The sequence below is a fragment of the Atta colombica genome, unplaced genomic scaffold (assembly GCF_001594045.1).
Source record: "Atta colombica isolate Treedump-2 unplaced genomic scaffold, Acol1.0 scaffold140, whole genome shotgun sequence".
Lineage (NCBI taxonomy): Eukaryota > Metazoa > Arthropoda > Insecta > Hymenoptera > Formicidae > Atta > Atta colombica.
In genome coordinates, this window is record NW_017259229.1 from 1,791,938 (window position 1) to 1,798,621 (window position 6,684).

The 6,684-nt window shown below is 32.1% G+C and overlaps 1 protein-coding gene across 1 annotated transcript in view; it reads left to right on the top strand.

The window, feature by feature from the left end:
- Positions 1 to 298: 298 nt before the first annotated feature.
- Positions 299 to 6,684, top strand: part of LOC108684809 — a 38,392-nt gene continuing 32,006 nt past the window's right edge. Inside the window, exon 1 of the mRNA XM_018189304.1 lies at positions 299 to 477. The gene's annotated coding sequence lies outside the window, so the exon portion shown is untranslated. The remainder of the gene's footprint in view (positions 478 to 6,684) is intronic.

The window sequence follows — 6,684 nt, forward strand, 5'->3', positions numbered from 1 at the left end:
AAAATTTTTCCCGAATATATCTTTTATGGATAAATTAAATTTAATGTTTCATTGAAATTGAATTAAGCTTGTGTAAGTTGAAAGTATTAATTCATGACATTTTTAACAATGCAAGCGAGTAGAGAAGATACTTTTGTCTCCACTTTGTTACACTATTATTGGGCAAACGTCACGCTGTGCCTGTTGCCAGTGCGAAGGTGCGCGACGACCCAGCGTCGGCTGCGCGGGGCGGCGCGACGCGACGCGACGCGCTTTCATTGACGCGGCGTTTCTCCGGTACAGTCTCGTAGCAGCTTCGCGATCGTTAGGACGTAATCGGCCGCTGTCCGACCGCGCTTCTCCGAGTCACGAACGGTTCGCCACCGCATTTTGCGTCCGGCCAGGTGCGGTCTTCCGCGTTCGCGTGGTACGATCGTAATTTCTCTGCGTCGGAGAGCAGCAGAAGCGATTGGACGCCAGGGAGCGCCGGCTCTTCCGGTAAGTTGCTCGATTTGCAATAATTTGAAGCTGGGCGAAGTTGGGCGAAGGGTGAATCGAGGGAGAACGGAGAGTTGTGATAATGGATCGGTGAATGCGCGGTGCAATATTGCGTGAGCGAGCGATGTGATTCTTTATATCTTTATTTGAAATTCATTGAGCGTTATTTTTCTCCGCGAAATCTCGAAATTTTAGCGTTGAATACTATGTTTGAAATTTTTACAGCAAATTTACATTTTGTTTGAAGTTCACTGAATAAAGCATGCGATTTAAAATTCTATTAGTCTCATCTGAAGTTGGTCGAGAAATAAGACGAATATTAGTAAAAAATTTGATAATGTTCACACGGAGAGAACAATTTTGTTGAAGTGAATTAAAAATTTAGCTAGATCTGAAAATGATTTTGTTGGATTATCAAAATAATTGTGTAGAAAACTCAATTATGATGAGCAACGCTGCGAGAAATGACATTCTAACAATCAGTTTGAGTATTACTTTGATAATAATTCAACAAAATTATATTCAGATCTACATTTAGCTAAATTTTTAGATACTACAACAAATTCGTCCTTTCTGTGCATTTGTTGATCGATGCAAATTTGTTATTCTGTTCTTTTAATTATTTGAAATATTAAAAGAACCTATTCACGTATTTAGATATGAGTTTTATTTAAAAAAATGTTTTATTAAATTATTTTGTTTAAAAAGTTTATTATATTTTTAATAGCACCAAGCGTTATTACTGAAATTCTATAATGATTGGAAGTAAGAGTAATTAGACGAGGGTGGGAATTTCCGATTTATAATTAAATTCGCTCACGCCTTCTCGCTTCGCCATAATATGTATATTAAAACGCATTAAATAACGAACCCCACGATTACTTTCTTTGTATAAGTCTCGTAAGGCTTTTATTGAGATTACAATGTCGACTGAAGTACAATGAAATGAAAAACAGCGTGAATTTATACGCTGATTTTATGGAAATTCGCACGACTGCTTGAATGTTAAAGAGCAAACTTCAATTAGCGCGATGTTACTCGCCGGCCGGTTAGATTTTCTATCGATTGAAGTCAGAGAACGCAATTGTGATCGAAGGGGAAAGAATAAGATCGTCGTTATTATCGACGAGAGTTGCAAGTATAGTGGTGAATAGCACGTCAGGATGTGCGAAAATATCATCATATTAGACTTGATCGAGGAAAGCGTTTCCGACTTGTGTGCTGAACTTACTTTCATAAGCGACACCATTTCATAATTTTTTCTCTTTGAATATGGACGAAGAAGAAAGTGACCAATATTCTATAATATTTAAAAATTAAATGACATTTTTTAATATAAATACTATGCAGAGAGAATAATTTTGCTGAAGTGTCTAAAAATGTAATTAGATTCAGATCTGAAAAAAATTTTGTTGAATCATCAAATGATTATATAGAATCTTCAAGCATTAGGAGTAATGTTGCAAAAAGTTTTGACATTCTAACAACTAGCTTGAGTGTCCTATATAATCATTTTGATGGTCTAACAAAGTTATCTTAGATCTAAATCTTGCTACACTTAGACACTTCAGCAATATCAATCTCTTTCTCTAATATTAAAAAACGTACATACACGGAAAGAATTTTCTCTGAAAATTTACCCTGAAAATATGGTAGTTGTGATACAATATTTTAAAGATTTTTACTATGCACTTCAATAAAATTAATCAAACTTATTTTATTGCAGCTTTATTAATGAATGAGAGAGATTTACATAAAATTCTTCGAAATATTATGTTGTCCCACAAATACCATATTTTTAGGATAAACTCTAAGAAAACAATTCTTTCCATGCAGTAAATTTTTAGATATTTTAACAAAATCGTTTTTTCCGTATATTATATTGCAGATAGAACTCAAAGCCACATTGCCGAATTCTTATAATTATTTTATAATTTAAATGAAATTTGTATTTATAAAAATCTTTTAAATTAAATGACAATATTATTTTTATTATTACATTATTTTTATTATTACAAAACTTTCTCGATTATCAGATGTTAAATACTCAACTGACTATGTCAATTCAATTGAATGGATAAGTATTTTAATTTTAAATTTTAATGAAACCATGAAGATTACTCTCGCGTTTATAACTTTTAAATGAGCGTGTAGAAATTTTAATATCAGTTTCTGATTTGCTAGTTTTTGTTTTTACGTGGGTGTAAATTTTAAGCGAAAGCGTGATTGACTCGCGGTGGGCGTAGGTTCACAAAATCGGAGCACTCTCGCTTAGAGCTGCGACAGTCGGTCGGCGATTGTCTCTCGAGGTCTCAGGGATATCTATCCTTGGACGAGAGAATCGAGGCTGATGGTGCTCGTGAGATATACTGCGTTATCGATGCACGTGATTTGTCAGTCGCTCCGAGGTCGACGTGACGTCGATCATGCAGAGGTTTCAGATCGTGCTGTACAGAGCCGTTTTCTAATATCCGTTTCTACAGAGGCGACCCTAATGCGAAGCCTTTCTCCGCGAATCCTGAAAAACGCAAGAATCGCAGTTTGAAATCGAAACTCAATGTCCTAGACTGAATTTCGTATACATTCTGCATATATAATTACAGTACTGAGAAAAATGTTTGGTTGGATTAATTGGACGAATTAGAACTTTCTAATTAACTATTTACTAAATCTACTAAATTCTAGTTGAGGTACATCCGGATTAATAAAATCGGAATCTTCTGATTTATTCATTTTTAATAATTTTTTTCAATGAGACAATTATAGAATTCCACGTATTTACTTTATTCGAATAATTGACTCGACAAATAACACATCATTAGTTGAATAATATTTCAAATATTAAAATAGTTTGAAATTTTGCAAATTATATAATTTAATTAGTTGATTTATTTTGATTTTATAGATAAAAATGTTGCTTTCTATTTCATTTTTTTAAGATATTTAAAATTTACAGGTTTTTTTCTAAAAAGTTATTTTTGAAAGATCTTTAACGGTTATAAGAACGCGATGTGTAACTCCTGGTTGTCACCGTTAGGTTCACTCGCGTGTGACCTTTGACCTAAAAAAGTACATGCTCGACCGATCTCTACCCTCATTGTTTGCCCGTTGTATATTAATTTGCTCGGAGAAGGTCAAAAAAGATTGTCCGAATGTTGCCTTTCACTGAAGAATCAATGTTAATCAATTAATTACGCTTAACTCAATTTCTGTTCAATTAGATGGTAGGAATATAACGCCAACTTTAATTGGGGATAAGGAATCATATTAATTTAGTGTTAATTGAACTAATATTTTAATTAATTAATTAATGGAACATTATCATCGATTAAAAAGTAATGATTGGAAATTTAATGCGAATTTATCATTTTAATAGCAAATTATTTATTATTAAAACATTTTCTGTTATAGCTTATCGTAACCGAACTATATAATGTATACTGGAAAAAGTTTCGTTGTATTAATTGTAATTCTGATAAATTCAACCAGAAAAGTATAGTTGGACATTTACTCCTATAATTAAATCTATCAAATATTCTGATCGACATAATCAGAAATTAAATTATAGTAATCAGAGATTTAATTCATTGAACTGAATTCATTTTGTTGAAACAATCAAAACATTTTTCCCAGTGTAGATTACAGTAAATTAACGTTTATGTGTGCGATAATTATGAATGAAATTAATTGCAACAAATTCCCTGGATTCTGTACATCTAATGCATTTGCACAGAAAATTAATTGCTCTATATGCGAGATTATTTTTATTTTCTTTGAAGTTTCTGAAGCACGTGGCGCTTTAACGAAACAAACTGCGACGCAGTAATCATTTTTATCGAATGTCATAACTAGCCAGATTCATTCACCCCGTAATAATGAATGCCCTTTCGCGAAAGGTTGCGTGGTTGGGTCAGAGAGATAAAATTCAGCCGCGTATTATTAGCTGCACTATTATGCCTCGCGATATCGCGTTAATTATCAAGATGCCTCGTCTTTGTCCATCGCGATCGATCGTTCGGTAATTCCTTGACCTTCAACAAACTCACCCTGGAGGGACTTTACACAGGGTTGTCGTATAGAAAAGAAAAAGCGATGTTTTTATAATATTTGCGTCCTCGACCCTTCGCCGCAAGATTCAATCGATCGACGCGTGCAATGTATTTATAAACGTGTTCCTGAATGAAATTGAGGAAATACGCCGCTCGGTTATATTATGTAGGTGCATACATGCGCCCACGTCTATTCAAAACTATTTTTTCCTAAAAAATATGAAATTATGTCACCTTATATCATTTTATATTTTTATGGATGTTGTTCTCTTTTTAAAACATATATAAATTAATTAAAATAAAAAAAAACATAGCATCGCATAAATCAGTCTCTGAATAAAATACCTACTCAGAAAATCTCATTAAAGATGTACACATTCATTTCAAGATATGAAAATATTAATTAATTATATCAATAATACGTATTAATTTTTATTGTATAATATCATCAAATTAGAAATTCATATAGAATATTCATATCTTTGTAATTCTACTTCTACGAGAAAAATGTATTTAGTAAAGTAAATAGTTTTAAAGGATTTGAAAGATACGATTTAAATCGATTATTCCTTTAATAAATGACGCCATCGCGAGCTTGCATAATTTTCTTCAGAACATCATCTCGTCCACGTGACTATATCTTCTTCGCAATCAATTATTACGATATATTGTGTCTCTCGTTTTACCATTGGGAAAAATCCTCGCAGAGAAGAATCGTATCGTTTTATCTTCGCGTTTCTGTCACATCGCGAAACAGAGTCTTGAATACACTGAAAAAAAATGATGTAGCAACAGCATTATCTTAATTGAAAATAATTTCGTTAATTAAATGACACCATTAATGAAAAAAATACTTACGCTCTTATCTTAATAAAATTTTATTTGTTTCATTAATATTGTTGTTATATAAATCAACAAGATTATTTTCAATTAAAATAATAATGCTATTGAAACAACATTATTTTTTTCACTGTAGAAATCCGCCTATCCGATGTCTCGAGGATCCATTGTCTTCCTACGCTCGTCCTTCTACCTCCTTTCTGCTCTCTTTTTTTTCACGCATGGAATCGGTCGCGGAAACAAAGAGCGTTGTGTTCTCAGTCGAAAAGGACGATTTTGCTGCAGTATCTAAAAATTTAGCTAGATATCTGAAAATAATTTTATTGGACTATTAAAATAACTATATAAAAAAACATAATGAGCAACGCTGAAAAAAGTTTTGATAGAATATAGATAGATCTAACAATTATATTGTGCATCCTGTATAATATATATTTTGATAATCTAATAAAATTATTTTCAGATCTGTATTTAGCTAAAAAAAATTTTTAAATACTTCAGCAGAATCGTTTTTTTAGTGTGAAGGAAAAAAGATGTCGCAGATAGAAGCTTGAATTTCTTTGAAAACAAGATTTTAAATATGTTCGTAAATGTGCAATTTAATTTTATGTAGAATATGTGATAATTTTATGAAAATTAGTTGAAAAAGAATAAAATATTTAGGAGAGAAATTATAAAATGAAAAATATTTTAACAAATCGATTTACAGAAAGATCTGCATTTTTGTCCACTATCTTTGTCTCTCTATGAAGTGTCTCTATTAAAAATAATTATTCATCACTTTATGGCCTTGATGCAAACGAGTTTTTCCTGAATCTTTTGCAACTGCGAAGCAATATTGTTTGCTACATTATCGTAAATGCTACATTATCGTAAATTCCCTTCCGGCCAACGAAGCCAGCCGGATATTAGCGCGATCGAAATAGTGAGTCATGATCGTATTTTGTATGGGGTGCATCCATAGGGGTGCGTATAATATCATTGACGAAATTAATGACTCTCTGGAGATCGCAACCATTCGGTGCAAACGATCTCATGCCATTCGAAATTCGATCAATACATTGGTTGATTCAATATACCAATCTTCGTAATCTCTTCTCTAATTAGCAATATAAAATTCGCTTATTTGCTGCTACAACGACATAACTTAAAAATAGTTATTTTTTGCTGTCAATAGCTTGTAGAAAAAAACTGAAACTTAAAGAAAAAAAACCATACTTTAAAAGAATGTATTTTCAATCCTCTACACTGAAAAAAAATTTACTGAATTTTAAATATTTGTTTGAATGTATATGTATATATATATATATATATATAT